The following is a 24,219-nucleotide window of genomic DNA, read 5'->3' as shown; positions in this document are numbered from 1 at the left end:
TTCCAGTTGGGTAAGGGCCTGTGTTACAGGAGACAGCATTGCCTAGTGGATAGTGCATTGCCCTGGGATTCAGAAAATATCTAGGTTCAGTTCCTGGCTCTGTCATTGCAGGCAAGCCACTGCCCTGTCTTATGCCTCAGTTTCCCCACCTGTAAAATGTGGGAAAGCACGCTTAGCTCATTTGTAAAGCACTTTGAGATCAACAGATTCAAGCTCTATATAAGAGCTAGGTATTACTACTATGAAGACGAACATCCAGGTGAAAAACACCCATTGGGTTTCCAGATATTCAAAGGAACCCAGATAAAACACAGCAGATGTGGCAGAGGAGTATCAGTGAAGAGGTTAAATACAGAGAGACAGTAAGCAGGTTGTGTGCCCTATTTTCAGCTTGCTTTGCACACACCCTTCTGATTCGGTTTGGTGAATCATAACACGTTCTAACCCTGTGCATATTTTTAAGGCGCCGGTAACCAGGAAGTACAGTAATTAGAGTAAGTATCTGCTAACAGCAACATTTGCACCCTCAGTCAAAACCAGCCTTTCAATTTTGATTAAAGATATATAATTCTAGATTCCTTGCCCTGTCAGTTTCATGCGCTTGCTTATTTATAAATGGCTACTCTCCACGACAAAAGATTGGCTGCACTGTTTCATTCAGAAAGAATGCATATTCCCCAATAATCGTGTTCCATTTCCTTTGCTGGCATTTGCATCTGAAAGATTCAACTGAATTAATTTCAGACAAAATGTAAATACAGCACCTGGATTCCAATCAGGAGTCTCAACTGTAACCTGGATATTTTCATGGGGGGGGGGGAGAGGGGGGAGAAAGGTGGAAGAGGAAGCGTTCTTGCATTATCCCATCTTTTTTCCCTGGGTGTGTGTTTTCAAAGTGCCCCTTCACTAGTGTGCGGTGAGAACGTGATGTTGCGTGACAGAAATGGGACAGGCCTCTTTCTTCTAGTAAAGAAAAGGGCCCCCAATGCTCTAGCCCCCAGCGGATCCAGCTGTTTAGTTTTGAAGAATGTCTGCTGGATCTGGCTCATAGCAGTGCTGTCCCCGCTACAGATAGGCTGCATCAGTGAGGAATCAAATTTCCCCCAGAGGCTGAGGTTAAAGCACTGGTCATGAACACACAATGGCATCAGCGGCATGACAGTTAAGACACGGGATAGGGACTCAAGACATTGGTTCAGTTCCCAGTTCTCCCAAAGGTTTCTTCTGTGACTTCCACACAGCTTGAGTGCCAGCTTTGTCTCTCTAGGGAGTGTGATGCCTAAACCTCCTTTGATGATCTGGGCCTTAATCTTGTGGGGCCAGGTTTAAAAATGTGACTTGTGAGATTTTCAAAAGCTTCTACGTAAGTGCTCAGGCACTTTTGAAAATGCTTCTAAGCACCCATCTGCATCTTTCAGCACCTAAATACCTTTATAAATCTGGTCCTCTGTGCTTTTGCTCCCCAGCCCTGATTGTTAAAGGTATTTAGGTGCGGCTCCACTCAGTGTTGCGGGGCCTAAGTGATTTAGGAGCCCAGATCCCATTTTCCAAGGAGACTTAGGCACTTAGGCTCAGCTCCTCAAAGGTATTTAAGCACTAACTCCCATTGATTTAGGCACTTAGGAGCCAAAATCCCACTGATAGCCAATGGGTTTAGGCTCCTCAGTGCTTAAATCCCTTTTGAAAATACGGTTTAGTCCCCTAAGTCAGTTAGGCACTGCAACACTAAGTGTAGCAAACTGGCAATACCTAAGTACCTTTAAAAATCTTTGCCTTCCTCTGAAACAAGGGGATAATAATTAGCGCTGATAAATAGTTTGCATTTTTTACAAGATTCTTTTTTAAAATCCCTCTTCACAATTGTCTATAAAAATCAGGGTTTCAATTAAAAAAAAAAAAAAACCTCAAACCCTCCCCCCAAAAAACAACCACCCCAAAGATGGTTTTTAAAACCACTCTCAGTAAACTGTTTCAGGGGTTGGTCAAAAAAATTACCTCCAAACATTTCTGCTTTCAATTTCTGGTTTTTTCATTGAACAGCTGGAAAATTTTGACCAAAATGAAAATTTTCCACAAAAATCTCATTTTGGTCAAAAAGCAATTTTTCATGGAAAAAATATTTTGATGAAAAAATATGGAGCAGCTCTCCTGGTGATATATCCCCACATCATGGAGTGTTGTGAGTGAGACTCTGCCAAAGTCTGTGTGTTGTTGTGACTGGGTTAGAGGGTGTATGAGATACAATCCAGTGAACAGAGCACTAGACCAGAACAAAGGGTCAGTAGCGGAACAAGGAATACAATAAGTTTCTTTAGTCCCCAGCAAGCCCTATAATCACTGGACACCACACTATCTCTAGTTTGAATATATGGCTACTCTCATTGGCTTATACCTGAATGAGGCTATCAGATTCCGGATGGAATTGCTCTATGGAGAGCAGGGAGAATAGACGCACATTTGAGAGTCTATTGAAAAAGCCTCAAACCAGTACAAGTAAAATTGTAACAAACTTTCAATTGCACCAGAGACTTTTCCCCACATGCAATGAAATAATTCACAATGGATGTTCCTGAAACATTCTGGAAATCCCAAAGGGAGGGGACATCATGACATCTGAGATTATAATCCACCTTAAACAGGTGGTACCAATTAAAGAAAATGGCTAAAAACTATAGACACACACACAGAGGCAGACTTCCACACAGCTTGAGTGCCAGCTTTGTCTCCCTTGTTTACCAGGACCACAGCCTCTCTGGAATGCCATACAGCACACAGTGATATCTAGTGACTGAATTATATACTGCAGATAAACATGTTATAATGGGAAGCCTGCGGAGATTATAACAATCGCTTCACTTTGCAGGGAATTTATGTCACTCTCTTTGAAAGGATTTAATCCTTTGGGTGTAACTCCAGAGATGGGCTGGAGAGCGAGAGAGCTGAACACCACCCTCGAGAAAAGAAATTAGAAATGATTAGAGCTCTAAACTGAGAATCAGAAGACAGATAGCACTGCGCGCGGAAGTCAAATGGAACTTCCCCAAGGGAGGAATGGTTCGTATTTTTAGCAGCTCTGTTAGACAAGGAAAGATGGTGTTGTATACTCTGTATTATGAGTTGCTGAAGGGATCTAAAGATGATGGGTGGTTTTGTTTATAGGGAATTTTAAAAAGTGTAGCTCATAAAAACTTACCTAGAATTTCCCCCAAGCGATGCCTGGGCGTTGGTTCATTTGTGGATTTTATCTGCGCTCTCTGTGCACTTTGCGTGGCACATCTGTATTGTTGGGTTCCTGCTGAGACAGCTGAGATGGAGATGCCCAGACACACACTTGCAGGCATAGTCCATCTGTGTCCGACCACCTTCTCGATAATTTATCCAAGGGGGGGGTCATGTGGTCTCTGTCAAATGCTGAAAACTAGCTGCTTGTCATGGTCATTGTGGGATGTTTGAACAGGAAACATTTTTAGAGTTATGGTAGAGGTGAAACTTGTCACTGAGGTGGGGAGAGTCTCAGCGCTGACTCAATCAACACTGAGAACAACTGTCTTCCATCATCCTGGCCCAACCTTGTGTTTACAGTCTGGGGCAGATTGACACTCAGAAGTTAAGTCGACCCAACTACGGCGCTCAGGGATGTGAAAAATCCACATCCCTGAGCAGGGGAGCCGGAACAGGTGGTTTACAGGGCCATGGGGTGGGGCCTCGGGGGGTGGCATGGGAGGGTGAGGGCCACAGTTCAGGCACCTGTTGTCCCTCCACATTTAGGATGCTTCCACCGCACCAGCACAGGGGTGCCGGAACAGGAGGGGCTAGGGGGCCGTGGGAGGAGTGGTAGATACGTTGGAGGGTAGGGATAGGATACAGAGGGACCTAGACAAATTAGAGGATTGGGCCAAAAGAAACCTGATGAGGTTCAACAAGGACAAGTGCAGAGTCCTGCACTTAGGACGGAAGAATCCCATGCACTGCTACAGACTAGGGACCGAATGGCTAGGTAGCAGTTCTTCAGAAAAGGACCTAGGGGTTACAGTGGACGAGAAGCTGCATATGAGTCGACAGTGTGCCCTTGTTGCCAAGAAGGCTAATAGCATTTTGGGCTGTATAAGTAGGGGCATTGCCAGCAGATCGAGGGACATGATCATTCCCCTCTATTCGACATTGGTGAGGCCTCATCTGGAGTACTGTGTCCAGTTTTGGGCCCCACAGTACAAGAAGGATGTGGAAAAATTGGAAAGAGTCCAGCGGAGGGCAACAAAAATGATTAGGGGGCTGGAGCACATGACTTATGAGGAGAGGCTGAGGGAACTGGGATTGTTTAGTCTGCAGAAGAGAAGAATGAGGGGGGATTTGATAGCTGCTTTCAACTACCTGAAAGGGGGTTCCAAAGAGGATGGATCTAGACTGTTCTCAGTGGTACCAGAAGACAGAACAAGGAGTAATGGTCTCAATGGGGGAAAGGAGTGAACAGGGGACAGGGTCTTGGGGGGAAGAGGTGGCATGGCAGCAGGGCCTCAGGGGAAGGGGCGGCCCAAGGGTGGGGCCTCGGGTAGAAGGGACAGCACGAGGGGGGAAGGGGCAGCACAAGGGTGGGACCCCAGAGGGAAAGGGTGGCACGGGGATGGGACCACTGTTCAGGAGCCAGTGGCCCTCCCACTTTTAGGGAGCTTCCTCCACTCCTGGTCCAGGAACTCCTCGAATCCCAATACGGCCAGGCAGGTGGCAGTCATCATGTACCTGTCTGTGTTTCTGACCGTGGAGCATGAGCCAGCTCTGAATACATCTGGACAGGGCGATCAAGATGGCATGCCAGCCAGCACTAGAGGGGAGTGGATGGCACTCAGCGGGTACCCAGACTAGAGCTGGGAGACTTTTTTTCAACTAAGGGTAAATTTACCAAAAAAACGAATGGCGAATTCGGGTCAAGATTGATGAATAGTTCTGGCTAAAAAAAGGGGGGGGGGGGCTTTTTTGAGCAATGTCAGAATGGTTCATTGGGGCCCTTTCAAAACAAAACATTTTGACTTTTCATTTCACAGTGATGTTTGGTTTAGAAACGTATCGAGTTATATATCAACATAAAGGGCAAAGACCCTGAAACTAATCAAGCTAGAGCACCAGCATCTACACAGCTCGTTTTAGTGTTGTAGGATGAGCCATGCAAGCCCGAGTCCGTCGACCTGGGCTCACAGACCCGGAGCCGCAGGCTGCCACTACCTGTGTAAATGACCGTAAGGGTCACATTGTATGAGACTAGCCAGGGTGCAGGAATGTCACAGCCACACCTCTTCCATCTGTGTGAAAAGGCTCCCTATGCTAGGGCAACTCCATAGTGGTGGGGTTTACAGCTGCTCTGGGATGCCTTCGACTCATGGCCAATGCCAAGGGATGCCACAGGGCAGGGATGAATTCCCTGCAGCGCCTCCAGCCTGCAACCATGCACCTCTTGCACCGCCCCCACTCAGCATGTGTTCATTTTCAATGGTAAGTTTTGCAATACACCTCTACCCCAATATAACGCTGTCCTCGGGAGCCAAAAAATCTTGCCGCGTTATAGGTGAAACCGCCCAGCTAGGAGTGGAAGCTGTGGGATGTTTTTACTGAACCTGGGAATGACATGATTTATAACTAGACTGGTGTGAAAAGACCCAGTTTTGGTGACGCTGTTTGGTTTGGTTTTGGTGCTTTTGGTAAAATGTCGTGGCAAAAAAATATAATTTGCCGAGCTCGTTGGAAAATGGGTTTCCTTTCTGTTGAAAATTTTGATTTTTAGTCAAAAACCAGGGAAACCATTTTTTTTTCAGCCCAAACCAAATTTTAAACAGAAGAAAACAACCATTTTCAGCAAATATGTTTTTCGTTGGGGAGCAAACGTTTTCTGTTTTTAGATAAAAACTGATTTTTTTTAAATGAAAAATTGGAAATTTTCCCCAAAAGCAAACACTTTGTGAAAAATGTCACTTTGTCCAAACCCCAATTTTCCATCAAAAAACAGTTTTGAGAGAAAATTTTCAGTAAACCTGGTAATAGTGTGCCAGGCCATTTCATAGCCCTTAGAACATTGCTGTTGGCCATACAATGGTTAACATGCAACATTTCACCGTTTGGTGTGTTTTGATGCTCATGAAATGTGTAATTTTATTCAAAGCCCTGTTCCCCCTAACCCCCACCACACACACACACACACACACACACACACACACACTACTTTTAAGCAAAACCTGCACCATTTTTGTTCATTAAACTGGAGACGTTTTGTAAAACAAAGAAAAAAAGGAAAAATAAAAAGCCTCAACATTGTCAATCTTTGATTTTGTTTAAATCAAGATTATGGTCTAGCTCAGGGATAGGCAACCTATGGCACGCGTGCCAAAGGCGGCACACAAGCTGATTTTCAGTGGCACTCACACTGCCCGAGTCCTGGCCACAGGTCTGGGGGGACTCTGCATTTTAAATTAATTTTAAATGAAGCTTCTTAAACATTTTAAAAACCTTATTTGCTTTATATACAGCAATAATTTAGTTATATATTATAGACTTCTAGAAAGAGAAGTTCTAAAAACATTAAACTGTATGACTGGCACATGAAACCTTAAATTACAGTGAATAGATGAAGACTCGGCACACCACTTCTGAAAGGTTGCCGACCCCTGGTCTAGCTCACTAGGTGAATGTCTAAGGCCTGTATTACCCAGGGGGGTCTGAGGAGATGATCATAATGGTCCCTTCTGGCCTTTAAATCTATGACTCTATTCATTTTGCTGCCAATATTTTGCAGTACAAGCCCTGTTTTAAAGACTGAGTAGTAGCTGACTTTCAAACCTCACCCCCGCCCAGCCTTGCTGCTTCCAATGCAAAAGCAGAACAAACACAAAAGCTATTGCGAATGACTGCGGTTACATAGAGAGATAAAGTGGGTGAGGTAATTCCTTTTAGTGGAACTTCAGCTGATGAAAGAGACAAACTTTCGAGCTTACACAGAGCTCTTCTTCAGATCTGTGTAAGCTCAGCTCTTTCAGAGCACTGTGAAAACTCCAAAACTTGTCTCTTTCTCCAACTGAAATTGGTCCAAAACAAGATATTATCTCATGCACCTGGCCTCTCTAATGACCCAGGACTAACACGGCTGCAGCAGTAGTTACATTCTAACTCAGAAGCAGGCTATTGCTTCTTCCCCTGCCTTTCTGTGAGCCTCGTCCCGTGCTCTTCCCCCATTCAACCAGTCTGCTTTATTACTGCTGAGTAAAGTATTCCCTCTGCTGACTGTACAGAGAAACTCTTCACTGCTACAGTGGAGAATCATTTTTGGTGCAACAGGGAATCATTTGCAAAATCTGCAATCAAATAACCATTGCCAATATATCTATGTATGAATGAGCTAAATAAAAAGTGTTTGGCTAATTGTCTGCATTGAAAAGCACCCGAGTGTATGTACCTCGCTATCAATCCAAGATAGACTCAGAATATTTGCAAAGCTTTCTCTCACTCTAAACTGTGTCAGATCGGTGAAGAATGCCTTTGTATTCATTTTTAAGTTGAAAAGCTGGTACGTTCATCTCTATATAGTTTTTTTCTTTTTTTTAACTCAAACACACATGAACTTTCCATACGAGTAACAAATTTTATTCGTAATCTACATAAATTACCTCTAAAAGCCCCATTTGTGTGTGATCACTCTCTTATGTATGTATTTATTTTGCTCAAATTCCCCAAACCGTAACCCCATATTACAAATCTATTTGATGCTCATTATAAGGCTGTATCACATTTTCCATTGGAAAGGATTTGCCTCACTTTATGTCTCCGTGCCTCTAATATTGGGTGATCTGATTGGTCACAAAAAAGTAGTTCGCTTATCTGGCTGCTGGTAGCAATTGTGTTATCAATGGATCCTCCCCTGAGTCAGTGACTTCTTTGGAGTGTAGTTTAATGGAATAAATGGAGTCCAGTGTTCTACAATAAACAGAATGAAACATTCTGTCGGGTGGCCCTTCTGTTGTAGAAAATAATACTCATCCTCCCCCAGACAAACTGCCCATCATGGCTGATGGCTGCTCAGCCCGTCTTCAGGGAGCTGATGGTTTGCTCCTATCTCCTCCTGCAGCGTTTGATGGGATGCTTAAGTACCAGAATATTGTTCAGCTTAGGCAGATGAACAACTGAGCAAGAAGAAAGCAGCAAATCACGGACTGGCTGGAGGCTGAGCAGCAATCTCAAATGATGGACAGTTTTAGATCTCTTTCCCTCACCCACCACTGATACATCTAACCATGCTCTGCAGTGCACCCTACAACCGCTTCAACATGTTGCATTGCTTCTGCAAACGGAGGCTCTGAAGCCGGTGTTAGGTTGTTGTGTGGTTCGCTCTCAGTGTAGATCTGACTCCTCCTGAAGGAGTAACTAAGCAGTGATCCAGCAGCACCCTCCGTGATACAGGATTAGGGCCTCCATTCTGCTTAGCCCTTTGGACCTGGTCATTAAATACACCACACGCCATACCAGTGTCAACCAGGATCAAATCCTGTATCCACCACACCAAATGCTCTGCTGGTATAAATTGGTACGTTTCCATTAGCCGCACCAATTTATACCAGAAGCAAACTTAGCTCATCGACCCCAAGGCCCCCAAAAGAGACGTCTGAACAAAATCCTAATGTGGGATCTCACTCCATTGAAGTTAAGGAAAATATATGCAAAAAGGAGTCAAATGCTGGAGAGGAGATGGAGGAACCTTTGTGCATGTAAGGCGGGGATGCCCTAAGTATTTTGGAGGGAAATAATAGTATTTTCAAGCTAACAACCATTCCCCTACCCACAGAACCCATGGTGATTGCAAGCTCTGCTCCTGTAGACACATGACTGGAGAATGTCTCCCAGAAAGTTCTGAGTGTCAGATGAAATGCCATTCAATGGATAAGGACAGAAGGGACCACTGTGATCATCTAAGTCTGACAGCTTGTCTAAAACAGGCCAAAAGATTCCCCCGAATTAATCGCAGAGCTTGGATGCTGTTGTATCTGATCCTGATCCCCAAGAAGTCCGTGTCTTAGAGACCGCACCATAAACTACTCAATGCAGGATCTGGTCATTTGTGAACAGGACTCAGACACCAACACAGCAAGAGAAGCCATATGAAATCAGCCAATCTAGCGGATACTCTCTGAAGCCCCTGGGGATTCGGGGAGCTGGAGTTTCTCTCTCAGGGTGGGGGCAGAAGGGGGGAAATGTCAGGTCCTAAGTATGAATGGGGAGAAGCTGCTAGGAGTTAGCTGGGTCTGGAAGCAGAAGGAGGGGCTTAGCATCCCTGTGGGGACCAGTTCAGTGGTCAATTTAATCTTGATTTCTGTTAACTCTTTGCTTATTAAAGAAGATGTCAACTGTTGGGGTCTATTTTTTGTCTGTCTTGCCTTCACAACTAGAACACACAACACCGGGGTTCATCAGTGTGGTACAATGAGGCTCCATCCAACTTGTAGCACAATTAACCTCAGCCAAAGGTTAGTGGAGGAGGAGCTATGTCACAACGCTAACTCACATTTCATCTTAGTCAGGAGGCATTGCTCAGAGAAAACAATTTCATCTGCGGATATAGACAAACAGACTTCCACACAACTTTTGGTCCAGTTTGTCTCCTTTGTTTACCAGGGACTACACAGTGTCTCGAATGCTATGCAGCACACAGCAACATCTAGTGGCAAATTTATATTGCAAAGAAACATATTTCTAAGCTATATTTATTCAAGTTTTATTTGAACTTAGTCTACATTAAATTCTTTGCTCAGGAAATTTCATGACACAGGATCTCCTATGTGGATTTTTAGTGCTTCCTGGTTCCTCCCAGGAAACAGGCTGGCTTTTTACACGGGTATTGCACTATTATCAGCCCCTACCAACAAGACATTTGGAGATGAATGAACAATACAATTTTTAAATGATAGCAATGTTTTTTTAGAACCACAAAAAATGGTTCAGGTTAGGGGGTCAGGTCAGAGTTTGGTATGAAACAGAGATTGGCCTAGGCTGTGGATTTCACATCATCAGAACTCTCCAATATCTAAGGATGTTCTGATCCCGGCCTTCAGATCAACTTGCTGTAAAGACAGCAGGGGCTAGTTGTGAAACTCAGAACTAGTTCTGGGGTTGGATTCCAAATTCCCCTCAAAGTTCAGGGCAGTTTGGCTTGAGAACTGTGGTAGAGGTCACCGCTGGTTTGAAATCTGGCCAAGTATTCCGAGCCAGTGCTCATATTTCCAAACCAATTCACCAGTCCTTTGCCTATTAAATAAATGGAGATATAACTATCTCATAGAACTGGAAGGGACCTTGAAAAGTCCTTGAGTCCAGTCCCCTGCCTTCACTAGCAGGACCAAGTACTGTCCCTGACAGTTTTTGTTTGTTTGTTTGTTTTGCCCCAGACCCTGAAATGTCCCCCTCAAGCATTGAACTCACAACCCTGGGTCTAGCAGACCAATGTTCAAACCACTGAGCTATCCCTCCCTCTGAGTGTGTACCCTCCTACCTGTCCAAATTCAAAGGTGGTTAGAATGTCTGCCTTCCTAGGTTTCCCTACTTGTGCTTTTAGTTGGCTGCAGCATTTTTCTTAACTACCTGTCTTTAAGTGTGGTATATATTGCTGTGCTCTGGTCATCATCCTCTGTGTCTCATCCCAGAGGTGGCTGAATTTGAGTAGCAGGTGAAAGCAATTCCTCTACGTAAAGTGAGGCACTTTGAGATCCATTTGGATGAAAGGCGCTATCAAAAGGGAAGGCATTATACGCATTAAATTCAACTACAGCCAGATGATAGCACCCTCACATACATCAGCCAGGAAGGTTGGGGGCATCTGATTCTTTAAATGACAATGAGGGGGAAAAAAGGGTCAACTGAATACAGAGCATCAGAGTTAACCTTCAGCTTCCAGGCACTGGTCAGTTTCATGATGCAGAGGAATCATCCTCTGAGCAGGATCATTTCTGGTTAGTTTCCTTTTTAAACATTTGCCTATTAATTGCTATAAGATGCATAAGAAGCTGAATGCCCCCTTTTATATGAACAACTTGGAAGAAGATGTTTCATTCTATGGGGCAAAAGGGCAAAACTACCCCTCCGTTCAGTGTTGCAATGAATCAGGTATATGTGAACCACTGCTCTCCACTGGATGAAATCCAAACTGCTCAACTGTGTGTCTAAGACTTTATACTGCTATCTAATGGAGATTCTCCTTCAGTGCAAGTGGTAGAGGCTTGTGGTGTTGCTATAGCAGGATCTGAGCGCTATGCTGGCTGTCATTTTGACTTTCCAAGTGGCTACGGTATATAGCCCAGTGACAAATGTGAACTCCTGGAGGGCTTTTGATTTGTTAGATTCTTGAGCTGTATTCCCTTGTGTGAACCACAGCGAAGTCGAGTAAAACTACATTAGGGGGAAAATACCCCTTTGAAGCCTGTTATTTAAATGCTAAGGAGTCTTCCAAACTTCTCAAAGAAAATGAAAAGTCGTAACTCATTACACAGCCTCCTCCCCACCCCCAGCCAGCAAGATGCCTGTCAGCCCGGAGCATGGTTAGTAGTCAATGAAAGTGCAATCATATCAAAGGTGATCTGGAGCTGTACGGCAGTGAGTCTGCACAGCACCAATCCTCTAATGACACAGGAATCAGGGCTCTGTTGCAGCCTATTCAAACCCCAGCCGTTAGGGAGCGAGGTACAACTCGCATCGGAGCTATTTCATATTCCCCTCAATGCTTCAGCCCAAGCAGCTTCATAATATGCGGATAATGAGGGCTCGCTTGTTGACGTCACAAACAAATGAGTTAAAGCTTCTTTGCAGCATGGCTGGGGGAGAGAGGCAGAAGGAGTGACTGAGATAGGACCCCTCCCCCCCACCCCCGAGGGATACATACCACCTAATTGTGATTAGTTTTCATAATTGGATTTTATTTGAATGGTTTACGCTGCTTCCCAAAGGCTCTTGTTGTGGGTGGGGAGGGGAAGTGCTTTATAAAGAACATTTAACTGTTTTCATTATTGAAAAAGAAAAGAGGTTACAAGACATTCTGCTAGCAACGACTGCTTCTTGCTCGCTTTAGGGCTGGTCTACACCGGGGGGGGGGGAGGGGGAATCGATCTAAGATACGCAACTTCAGCTACGTGAATAGCGTAGCTGAAGTCAAAGTATCTTAGATCGATTTACCTTGGGTCCTCATGGCGCGGGATCAACGGCCGCGGCTCCCCCGTCAACTCCGCTACCGCCGCTCGCTCCGGTGGAGTTCCGGAGTCGACGGGGAGCATGTTCGGGGATCGATATATCGTGTCTTAACGAGACGCGATATATCAATCCCCGATAAATCGATCGCTACCCGCCGATACGGCGAGTAGTCTGGATGTACCCTTAGCTATTCATCCATCAGCACATCCAGTTAGAAGACAGTGTAACATTTCACAGTGTCTTTCATCTCAAAAGATTCCAAAGCATTTCACAAATTAAGGCACCAATCCTGCAAAAGCATCAATCCCCTGCCTGGGTTATCAGCAGAGTTAGAATGCCAGATCTTTAGCACTATGAGTCTGGACATCTGCCCCTTGAGCTAAAGAATTAACCCTGCTGGTTCTGGTTGCCAGCAGTAGTAGACTGTTATCATCTTGTGTGAACCAGCCACTATGGTGTGATGTAACGTACACTGTGCTAGTGTGGGTCACAAATACTTGTACAGCTGATGAATCTCATTCATTTGGGCCTAAGCTCCCGTTTAGTTCCCATTAAAACCAGTGGGAGCTTTGTCCTGTGAGCCCTGATCATGCCACCTATAGTTTAGATTGTAGAACCTTCTAAATCCCCTGTTTACATGATATCAGAAGTTTTCCTGAAAATTTCATCTTTTAGCCTGAAATTTCCCATGCTTGCTCTCGGCCTCGAGATGGTGAATAGAAAGTTTTGAACAAAATCCCACCAGCCATTTGAGCTCAGGGAGAAATCAGCACAGACACACAAAGGCTTGTCTATACTGGAAAAGTTGCACCGGGTGTAAGGAAATCAATGTAAAACTGATCTAATTACATCTGGGCAAGCTCCTAATAGAGAAACACTTAAACCAGCTTCAGTTAGTTTTGCTCAATGCAGTAATGTACTGAATATAGACAAGTCCACAGAGCCGGATTCTCCAGTGCCCTGCAAAGAGAGTGCAGAGTGGGTGGAAAACGTGCATCTGTCTGATGCCAAGCCCATTGATGCAGGGACAGCTGCAAAATGAGGACAGACACATGCCTGGAATGAAGTGCCAGGCCGCAACTTGTATTAAACATTAGCAGAAGGGAGGGGTGCTACCCACCCAGCAGCCATACCCTCCTAAACTAGGCATTTAATTGGTTCACTGCAGGGGTAACAGGGCTTCAATCATATAACCCACAACTCAGGGTAGGCTCTCCTCAGCCTGCCCCCCAGGTCTCCTCTCTCTCCAAGTTCTAGCAAGGGGGACTGAGGGGGCAGAAGCGTGGTGTAGCGGGGCAACCCCGCTCCTGCCTTGAAGGGCTTAAAAGAGCTCTGAGAGCGGGCTGTGGCAGGGAACCAGTAAGAATAGGCTGATTGGGGGAAGTAGCCACAGGTGGGGCCATGCCCCAATCAGGCCTCAGCTGGCCCTATAAAAGGGCTGCTAGGCAGAAGCTTAGTCAGTCTCTCTTTAGGTTGCAAGAGGGCTGCCTGCCTGCGAGGCACAGGGCTGGGGAAAGGCTAGAGGGGCTGGGAAGCTCCAGTAGGGCAACTCCCCAGGCTACAGGCCTTGAGAAGGGCCCAGAGAAGGCATGGGGCTGCAGAGGTGCAGTCCGGAGGTTAGGCAGGGGCAGTAGGTCCAAACCCGTCTTGCCTTTGATGAGTGGTGTTTACACTGCAGTCTGCCCCAGGGAATGGGGGCTAGTTGATGACTGGCAGTGGCCATAGACTGAGACGAGGTGGGGATAGAGGGTGGGGGTTCCCCAGGGAGGGGAGACCCAGATCTGTGGGGGTACTGCTAGGGGGCAGCACCCTGGCGTGAAAGGGGCACTGGGGTCCAGGGGGGAACACGGGGCCAGCAGCAAGCAAGACATTGGCCGGCAGAGGGCGCTCCAAGGCTGGAAAAGCTAATTCCCTGGACGACCAGCAGGAGGCACTGCGCCTGTGAGTCGTCACCCTGCTACAGGTGGGACCTTGGCCCATGGGGGCTACAGGGTCTGACCTTGGCCTGCGAAGGCCACAAGATCTCACCCTGCCCCATGAGCCCAAGGCCTATCACCAAAATCTCAGGTCTTTTACCTCTGGGAACTATTCATTTTATTCTTTTAACCACCCTGGAAACCAGCTGCAAATTGGAACAAATTAACAACTCCACCGCAGTACCTCTGTTAGGTACTAAGTGTGTTCCTACTTAACCCACTGCAGCTTGAAGGTGCTGCAAGGAAAGCAAAACACTCCCTGGTCCTCTGCCAAATAACCGATGGGAGAAAAAAAATCTGTTCAGAATGAGAATCTGGCTTAGTTCAGGTTGGATTTGCTGAAGAAAGGTCCTGCTGATTCACAAAGTAGGAAACAAAGAAGCCTGTCCTTTGTGATCAGAAAGAACTTTGACTGCAGAGTAACCCAGATCCAGGAACTTTACCAAGACGTGGTCAGATGGAGACAGGTACCAGCCACATCAAGATAGAAGGGCCAATGATGCATCTCCAGAACACCGGACATTTCAGTACTTCTGAATACAGGGTGGACCCATCTCCAGCAGCATGACCTCACAGCGAGTGCAAGGTGATGCCAATGGGGGCCGGGGAGCGCTCTTGAAATGGCATCCTCTCCCCCATGTGGCATGATACCAAACAAAACCACATCTGGTTTTATATCCGTAGGACAAACCTGGGAAAAACAGGACTGTCCGGCTTAAAAGGGGATGAATGGCCTGCCTACATCTAGAGAAATGTGACAGTCCACGCGCACGGTGCTCACTTTGTGCTAATGCGAGGTAGACACTGACAGCAGTGATGGCATCTCTTCCACTACACTTTCAGTACTAGGGTATCTTAGACAGGGATTATAGATCGGATTCTTTGATGCACAGCACAGAACTCGCAGCCCTGGGAAGTGGAGGGCAAGAGCGTCTTTATGCCAGCTTTGTACCCCCAGGATTCTCCTCAGGTAGCCAATGGGCTGGCCTAAGTTACAAAAGCTCACCCCAGGCTGGCTATGGGAGGTGGCACTACCAAGAGTGTCCAAAATCCTACATGCTATGAGCATGCCCCAAGCCCTATCCACAACATGGTCAATGAATTGGTCTTGCTAGGAGGCCTGCACAGCCTAACACAATACCTCTGCCAGGAAAATTCTTCCCTGGCTGGACACTGGGCTTTCATGGCTGCTATAAACTCCCACAGTAGGGTACAGAGTCTGGAGAGAGAATCCCAGCCTCTACATATATGTACAGAAACACACCAAGATAGACAGATGTGTGTATATATTATTATAGGCAGGACTGGTAGCACCATCCGTTATTAAGGTTACGCAACGCTTCCCATTATAAGACCCTGTTTACAGTTGCTTATATCTTTTGCCAAACTTTAACCTACCAGGTATCTGCCTGAGTTTCAATACTACTGGCAAATTTCAGCCAAAATGATTCATTTCAGGGGGGGAGGGATAGCTCAGTGGTTTGAGCTTTGGCCTGCTAAACCCAGGGTATGAGTTCAATCCTTGAAGGGGCCACTTAGGGATCTGGGGCAAAATCAGTACTTGGTCCTGCTAGTGAAGGTAGGGGGCTGGACTCAATGACCTTTCAAGGTCCCTTCCAGTTCTAGGAGATAGGATATCTCTATATTTATTTCCAAGAATAAGGCTAGGGACAAAAACATGGTTTTGCAATGTTAACAAAAATCCTGCTGGCCTTTCCTTTGAGAAGCTCTGGCACCCCCTTGCTTTGGAGCAGGAACTGCAGATCTGGCAGGCGAGTGGCATTTTGCCAGGGAAGGGCCTTTTGCTGTTCCTGTAAAAATCCTGTAAAAATCCACCCAAATTTGCCAATTTATAAGCCTTTGAAAAATCTCAGTTTGCACATGCTCAATAGAGACTTCTGAGAGGTTAGCAGCTACAATTGCAGATGATTCCATCTCTTTGGACCGCTTTTGCCCTGTCTCCTCCATCGTGACTTTGTCCCAGTCCTGTCCTTTTGTACAGTGGCAGAAAAGGCCAATCAGGGCACAGGCAACCTTTATTCTGACATATCCTAACTTCTGAGTGCTTTGCAACAACTTAATGATGTTTTAACAGTGTCTCTCTCTCACACGCACACACGCACACTCGGCATTGCACTGAACAACAAAACAACTAGTTCCCAAACTTCCATTCACCCAGTTCAAGGACAACAGCCATCAGCTTTTGCAAAGCCATTTATTGTTGACAAGGAAGAACGTTTCTAAACATAAAAATGCAGACTGTTAGGAATGTCGAGGTAAAGGCACAAAGCATCCTCGTACCATACAGGAACCCCTCTCTTCTTACTGATCCAACCCAATTCTGTAATAATACTTAGCTCTTCTCCAGCATTTTTCATCTGTGGTCACAAAGAACTTTATAAACATTAATTAACTGAGGCTCACAACATTACTTTGATGCAATTTTATTTATGGGGAAATGGATATGCACATTCATAGAATATCAGGGTTGGAAGGGACCTCAGGAAGTCATCTAATCCAATCCCCTGCTCAAAGCAGGACCAACCTCAACTAGCAGAGCTCGGAATAGAACTCATGACTCGTGCTTTCTTCATAGATGTACTAGCCTAGAGAGATGGTTGGAACATGGAATTTCCATTCCATGGGAAATCCCAACCTTTCTAAGTGTGTTTTCATTCCACATCAGAACAAAACTCCAAGATGACAACATTTCCCCCAGAATAACAATTCCAGATTTTTTTTATTCAGAACAATTGAAACGTCGTGTTTTGATAACGTTATGTTATATAGCAACGTGAAAAAAGTTCAAGTCAAAACAAAACATCCAAATAAAGTAGTTTTACCTTAACCAAATTACATATTTTGACATGATCAAAAATGAATTGTTTTGACTAAATTCTATCAAAAATTGTGCCCAGATGGGCACATTGCCGCAAAGCATTTTGGTTTTGGCAAAACTGCATTTGCCAACAGAAAACCGTTCTATTAAAAAACCTGCAACCATCTTTCCTGGATTAGATCCTCCCCTGGTGAAAGCTGCTATTAGCTCTATTGAAGTCAAAGCGACATCAATTTACGCTAGCTGAGGATCTGAGCCAGTGTTACCTCTCGGCCTGTAAATGTGAGAAAAGGTGTCTCTGCAAATCAGTAAAACAGAGTAATTACTCTGTATTGTTCCTCTGAACGCCTGTAACTCTCAGCAGAATGTCTCATTGTAGACTCAATTTCAAATTAAATTGTGTAGATAACAGAATAGTTATGATACATTTAATGGAAAGAAAGGCCGTTAAGGAGTACTGACTCTTAACAGGGGTCAAATTCATCTCACTGAAGAGAATGGAGTTAACAAGCAGGAATGAACTCGGCTCAGAATATTTTATTCTATAGAAAAACCTGCCCCATTTGTTAACAGCAACAGCTCATAGTGTGTACCACACAAATCCAATTCACATCCAGAGTCTCTATCACTCAATTAGTGTCAGAAGTTATTAAAGGGATGGTCCAAAAATAGGTATCTCAAAGCAGAACCAATAAGGAATAACCATATTCACTTGATATAGTCATAGCAACAAAGGAACATCACCTTGGCAACAGACAAGGCTTATTTACTGATGTGCGTGTCAAAGCATATTAAAGTCATTTGTATCTGAATGAGTTTCGATAGCATCTTCTAATCCTCCTCTGCTTCCTAGCAGCGCCTAAATGATTGTGCAGGGAAGTAATCAAAGCAATAGTTTATACCATACAGTAGGCAGCATGCTCATAAATAAAAGCATTTTCCTTTGTCAGATTTCCAGCCTGTGCCAAAAAATATATATATATGTATAGCAGCCGCATGAAGGAGAAATACTAAAAATAAAGCACGAAATTAAACAACAAATATGTTGGAAACATCTGAGGCACAAATTAAAATGATAAAGTAGAAGGGAGTAGCATGTGCTCTTCCTGGGGAATCAAAAAGGGAAATTCCCAGCCAGGACCAGCGCTTTTACAGCTGGAATACCGCAAAGGGTTTGTTGCTGGGGTGGCCAAACTCTTGAACTCCTGCTAAGAGACGGGAAGGTACTGTTGTAGTGAAGTCACCAGGGATGCTGTTGTACTTAGTCTTACAAGTTCTTTTTCTTAGCAGGAGAGAACTGGTCAATCTTTGAGGAAACGTTCTATTGTTGTTAGTTTGGGGATACGGTACCTTTCGGGAGAGCCTTTGCAAACAGCGGGAGAATTAGCTCTTGATCTCTGTACTGAGAGTCATTTCTTTGGGGATGAGTTGCTTACTTGGTACTGGGCATGGAGATCCTTGAAAGAGGGATTTCCCTGCATGCTGTCTGTGACCACCTCTGTTCCAGGACTGGTGTACACAGAATAAAGAAACGAGTTATAATAAGAAAATACTCAGATTCCACATCACTGATTTCTCCTCCAACAGAAAACCAACCTGCAAGACCCCAGATTCTTCTACCACTAAGCAGAGGGGCGACATTACCAGTAGGACTATCAAGGGTGTGCTGTCCAATCATTTGTTTTTTAGCATACCTGATCGTGCCAGGTGCTAGGCATAACTTGTGAGGTTCTGAGTGTCCTTGACTCCCACTGGATTACAATCCGTAGGCTCGTGCTATTAAAGTGAGGTTTAAAAATAAAATGTCTAGAAACACAGGCCTAGACACAATCCTATAATGCCAAATGGCTGAAAATCAGCCCACAGGAGGTGTTGCAAACTGGCTGTGATTTCTTTCTCTACATGAGGGGCTTGGAGCCAGCCAGCACAGGCTCAAAAACATGCAATATTCCTCAGACCTTTCCTCATCAATTCCAGTGCAGCACCATGGAATGCAGCCGCCTCTGGGGTGGAGGGAAGCAACTTACACTAGGGCAAACCCCTACTGTTAGGACAATTGTGATAGGAGCTTTCATACCCCTGCAGAACAAGCAGGACCTGTTTTAAAAGTGTCTTCTGAAAGACTGCATACATTGAGCTCCATGGTACTGAGTTATCTTCTTTGGAGAGAGAAAGGGCTGAGTCAACCCCACCAGTATTTGAACTGGTGGTTGCAGGGAGTCCCGAAGCTCAACCCCCTTTCCCCACCACTTCCGAATTGAAAGGAAATCATGAGTGGCTATTCTGGCACCCTAGGTAAAGTGTTTCATTGCATGGATCTTTTATTTTATTTTGTAATGTCCCTGTATATTTTCAGAATGCATCAATACATGTAGCTTTCAGCACAGCATTGGGTGGCAGGATGGGATGCATCATCTCAGCATCTTTCGAGGGCCACTCTCATAAATTACGGTGCAGAAGAACGGAAAAGACCATTTAACAATTAAATGCAATTTCTTGGCAAAAATGAGGGGTAATGGGTGCTTCTTAATCTGCCACTGCATCAGCCTCACTCCACTGCATCTGCTGAAAGTATTCAAGAGAAATCACCCGGCAGAATCTGCTGTCTTTGCCCTTCTTTTCCAATCGCTCTCCCTCCCTTACTCTTTGACCAGGGTGGAAAGTAATTCTGGACATGGAGAAAACGGTGTGCTATTTTTTCAGTACAGAAATATGGGGCAGGCATCACTTGAGAGGCAGTGTGGCTTAGTAGATAAAGCCCAGCATTGGGCATCAGGGGAACTGGATTCTACTCCCAGCTCTGCCACAGGCCTGCTGGTGACCTTGGGCGAGTCCCTTCAACCGTTCTTGGCTCCTGTTTATCCACTGTCTTGTTTACTTGGCCTGCAAGCTCTTTGGGGCAAGGACTGAGTCTTACTATGTGTCTATACAAAGACTAACTCAACTGGTTCGGTGGAAGCCTGTAGGCATTGCAGGGCCTTGATGAAACGTCCAAGGATTTAATACACCCCATGCACCAGCGTCATCACTGGACGGACAATTCCTTGTGAGATAGAGCAGGACCGGATATGTCCAGCGTGGATAGACCAAAGACTCGCAAAAGCGCTGCCAGCCATTCTGAGTTTAGCATTAGCGTCAGTCCTGGAGGAGGGATGTTATCAAGACAGTAGACAGAATTATCACTGTCCCCGGGGCTCTGCACCATGAAATCCTCGCGGGAGAGGTCAGCAGGGGCACTGAGGAAATGAAAAACCCAGCCGACCAGCTCATTACAGGAAATTGCAGTCTGTGAGACAAAGTCAACCCTGGGCTAAGCAGGCACAATTCCATTGGCTTCACTAGAGTCACGCCTGTTTACACCAACGCTGAATTTGGGCAGGGCTCAAACAACGGCCGGAGTTAGAGTAGGAGACGAAGGTTATGTCTACACAGACCTGAGCTAGCTTTGATCTAGCCACTTCCAACAACAACAACAACAATGCAGCTGCTGCAGCCTGGGCTGTTCAACTCCACCCGCGACACTGGGTGTGCATTCGGGCAGCTAGGCCCTGCTTCTGGTACCTGCGCTAGCTAAATCAAAGCCAGCTTGGGGACGTCGACACTGGCTGCTGTCACACCCAGAAGTGCAGCGGAGACCAACCTGCCTCATTCAGAGCTCAGGGTGTGTGTGTGTGTGTGTCTGTCTGTCTACACTGCAGTTGGGAGGTGTGATTCTCAGCGCACACAGGCAGACTCAAGCTAGTGCACTACAAATAGCGTGTAGCCAGGGCCGGTGCCACCATTAAGGCAAACTAGGCGGTTGCCTAGGGCGCCAAGATTTGGGGGCGCCAAAAAGCGGTGCCCCCAATTTTTTTTTACAGCGTTTCTGGGCTGGGCTGCCGGCGGCGCGCTGACACGTGCGGCTCAGACTCCCCCTCCCAGCGCAGCGGCCGCTCCATGCAATTATTGTCATTGCTGGCGGGGGCGGCGTGCTCGGGGAGGGGGCGTAGCAGAAGTGAGCTAGGGTGGGGAGCCCTGCGGCAGCTTCCCTCCCCCGCCCTGAGGCACACACCCCCACGGCAGCTCCCCACCGCCCCCAGTCCGGGGAGCCGTGCAGCAACTCCCCACCCCAGCTCATCTCTGCAACGCCCCCTCCCCAAGCGCACGGTCGCCACTTCACTTCTCCCGCCTCCCAGGCTTGCAGCGCCAATCAGCTGTTTGGCGCCGCAAGCCTGGAAGGGGAGGAGAATTAGAGCGGGGGCAGCGTGCTCGGGGAGGAGGCGGAGCAGAGGTGAGCTGGGGTGGGGGGCTGCCGCACGGCTCCCTGGGGGGGTGCCTCAGGGCGGGGGGGGCAGGGAGCTGCCGCAGGGCTGGGGGGACGGGGGGCACAAGGTGGAAGTTTCGCCTAGGGTGCAAAACTTCCTTGCACCGGCCCTGTGTGTAGCCGGTTGCGGCCTGGGCAGCAGCTCGGGCTACCCATCTGAGCCTGGACCTCCAGGTTCGGGTGGGATTGGACTCGTGCAGCTAATGCTGCCAGCAAGGCTGCTGCAGGCACAGTGCTGTTTTTAGTGCTAGTGCGAGTCTGTCTACCTAGTCTGGGAATCATACCTCCCAGCTGCAGTGTAGACATGCTCTTGGGTTCTTTACTTAGCCATGCCAGTGACTTTCTGCATGCTCCTGAGTGAGTCATTTGACCCCCATGTGCCTCAGCTCACCTTTATGTGAGGTTCCTAGCACCTATTACTGGGCTATAACAACCGTTACTTAATGGGCATGGGATTGGGGAGGATTCATTAGTGTTTAAAGTACATCGTGAGCCTGGATTAAAGGCAGCATATGACTATTAACACACTAACTCCTGCTGCAATCGGCCAAAGCACTCAATGACAATAGGAACAGGAGTTGTACAGCCACTGGAAAGGGGTGTTTTCAACTGAGTTCGATGTCATGGGAGAGGCTATTGAGTTATTGCTGAGCAATAAATGTATTATCAAGTCAGGCTGTAATAATGCACACGAAATCCACCCGCCATAGGCCTGGGATGCCAGCAGTCAAGGTCCCACACACCAGGATGCAGACGTAGCTCCAGAGGTGGGGATAGCAGAGTGCAGACTGAGGAGAACCAGGTGCAAACGGGACCAGAAGGAAAATCGGTTCCATAGCCAGTGTTATCGACTTGCCTGCTGCAGAATGGTTAACTTGAAATTAGCTACATGCAGGAGATTCCTACGGTCAGACAGAGAAGTCGAGATGCAGTGTACTCCGGTGAATAGGACGTTAAATTGGAAGGTGGGTTCTATTCCTGGCCCTGCTATTGGGGGTGCGATCTTGGGCAAGTCATTTCCTTTTCCAGTTTGTCTGTCTGTCCATTTAGATTGTAAGCTCTTTGGGGCAGAGACATGGTCTCTTAGAGACTGTACAACACCTAGCGAAATGGAACCTCTAAGCACTGCTACAAATAGCAAGAAGCCCTTAAACTAGGCATCTACAAATTCAACCACAGAACTTCACTGGCAGCTCACTCAGAGATCCCTTCATCTCTGCGTCTGAAGGATGGAAATCATAGAACCATAGAATCTCAGGGTTGGAAGAGACCTCAGGAGGTATCTAGTCCAACCCCCTGCTCAAAGCAGGACCAACCCCAACTAAATCATCCCAGCCAGGGCTTTGTCAAGCAGGGCCTTAAAAACCTCTAAGGATGGAGATTCCACCACCTGTCTAGGTAACCCATTCCAGTGCTTCACCACCCTCCTAGTGAAATAGTGTTTCCTAATATCCAGCCTAGACCTCCCCCACTGCAACTTGAGATCATTGCTCCTTGTTCTGTCATCTGCCACCATTAAGAACAGCTGAGCTTCATCCTCGCTGAAACCCCCCCTCAGGTAGTTGAAGGCTGCTATCAAATCCCCCCTCATTCTTCTCTTCTGCAGACTAAACAAGCCCAGTTCCCTCAGCATCTCCTCGTAAGTCATGTGCCCCAGGCCCCTGATCATTTTCTTTGCCCTCCGCTGGCCTCTCTCCAATTTGTCCATATCCTTTCTGTAGTGGGGGGGCCCAAAACTGGACGCAGTACTCCAGATGTGGCCTCACCAGTGCCGAATAGAGGGGAATATTCACTTCCCTCGATCTGCTGGCAATGCTCCTACTAATGCAGCCAAATATGCCGCCTTGGCAACAAGAGCACACTGTTGACTCATATCCAGCATCTCATCCACTGTAATCCCCAGGTCCTTTTCTGAAGAACTGCTGTTCAGCCAGTCGGTCCCCAGCCTGTAGCGGTACATGGGATTCTTCCGTCCTAAGTGCAGGACTCTGCGCTTGTCCTTGTTGAACCTCAACAGATTTATTTTGGCCCAATCCTCCAATTTGTCTAGGTCACTCTGGACCCTATCCCTATCCTCCAGCATATCTACCTCTCCCCCCAGCTTAGTGTCATCTGCAAACTTGCTGAGGGTGCAATCCATCCCATCATCCAGATCATTAATGAAGATGTTGAACAAAACTGGCCCCAGGACCGACCCTTGGGGCACTCCGCTTGATACTTGCTGCCAACTAGACATTGAGCCATTGATCACTACCCGTTGAGCCCGACAATCTAACCAGCTTTCTATCCACCTTATAGTCCATTCATCCAATCCATATTTTTTTAACTTGCTGGCAAGAATACTGTAGAAGACCGTATCAAAAGCTTTGCCAAAGTCAAGATATATCATGTCCACCACTTTCCCTATATCCACAGAGACAGTTATCTCGTCATAGAAAGCAATCAGGTTGGTCAGGCATCACTTGCCCTTGGTGAATCCATGTTGACTGTTCCTGATCACCTTCCTCTCCTCCAAGTGCTTCAAAATGGATTCCTTGAGGACCTGATCCATGATTTTTCCAGGGACTGAGTTGAGGCTGACCAGTCTGTAGTTCCCCAGGTTATCCTTCTTCCCTTTTTTAAAGATGGGCACTATATTAGCATTTTTTCCAATCGTCCAGGACCTCCCCCAGGACCTCCCCCGTCCGAAGAAATGCCTGTAAAGGAAACTTTAATACTCTAACCCAAGGGTTGTGTGTAGTGTTATGTAGTAAATAGTACCCAGAAGCATGATGCCACATTCAGACTCAGATACAATGTCCTTAGCCCTACCAGTTTTTAGCAATTCCTTTTGTTTCATATGGAAGCAGAACTGTCACTTTATAGTTGTTGACAATATGGGGAAAACTCTGCAT

The sequence above is a fragment of the Malaclemys terrapin genome, chromosome 22, assembly GCF_027887155.1.
Source record: "Malaclemys terrapin pileata isolate rMalTer1 chromosome 22, rMalTer1.hap1, whole genome shotgun sequence".
NCBI classification, from domain to species: domain Eukaryota; kingdom Metazoa; phylum Chordata; order Testudines; family Emydidae; genus Malaclemys; species Malaclemys terrapin.
Note: the sequence above shows the minus strand (reverse complement) of the source record.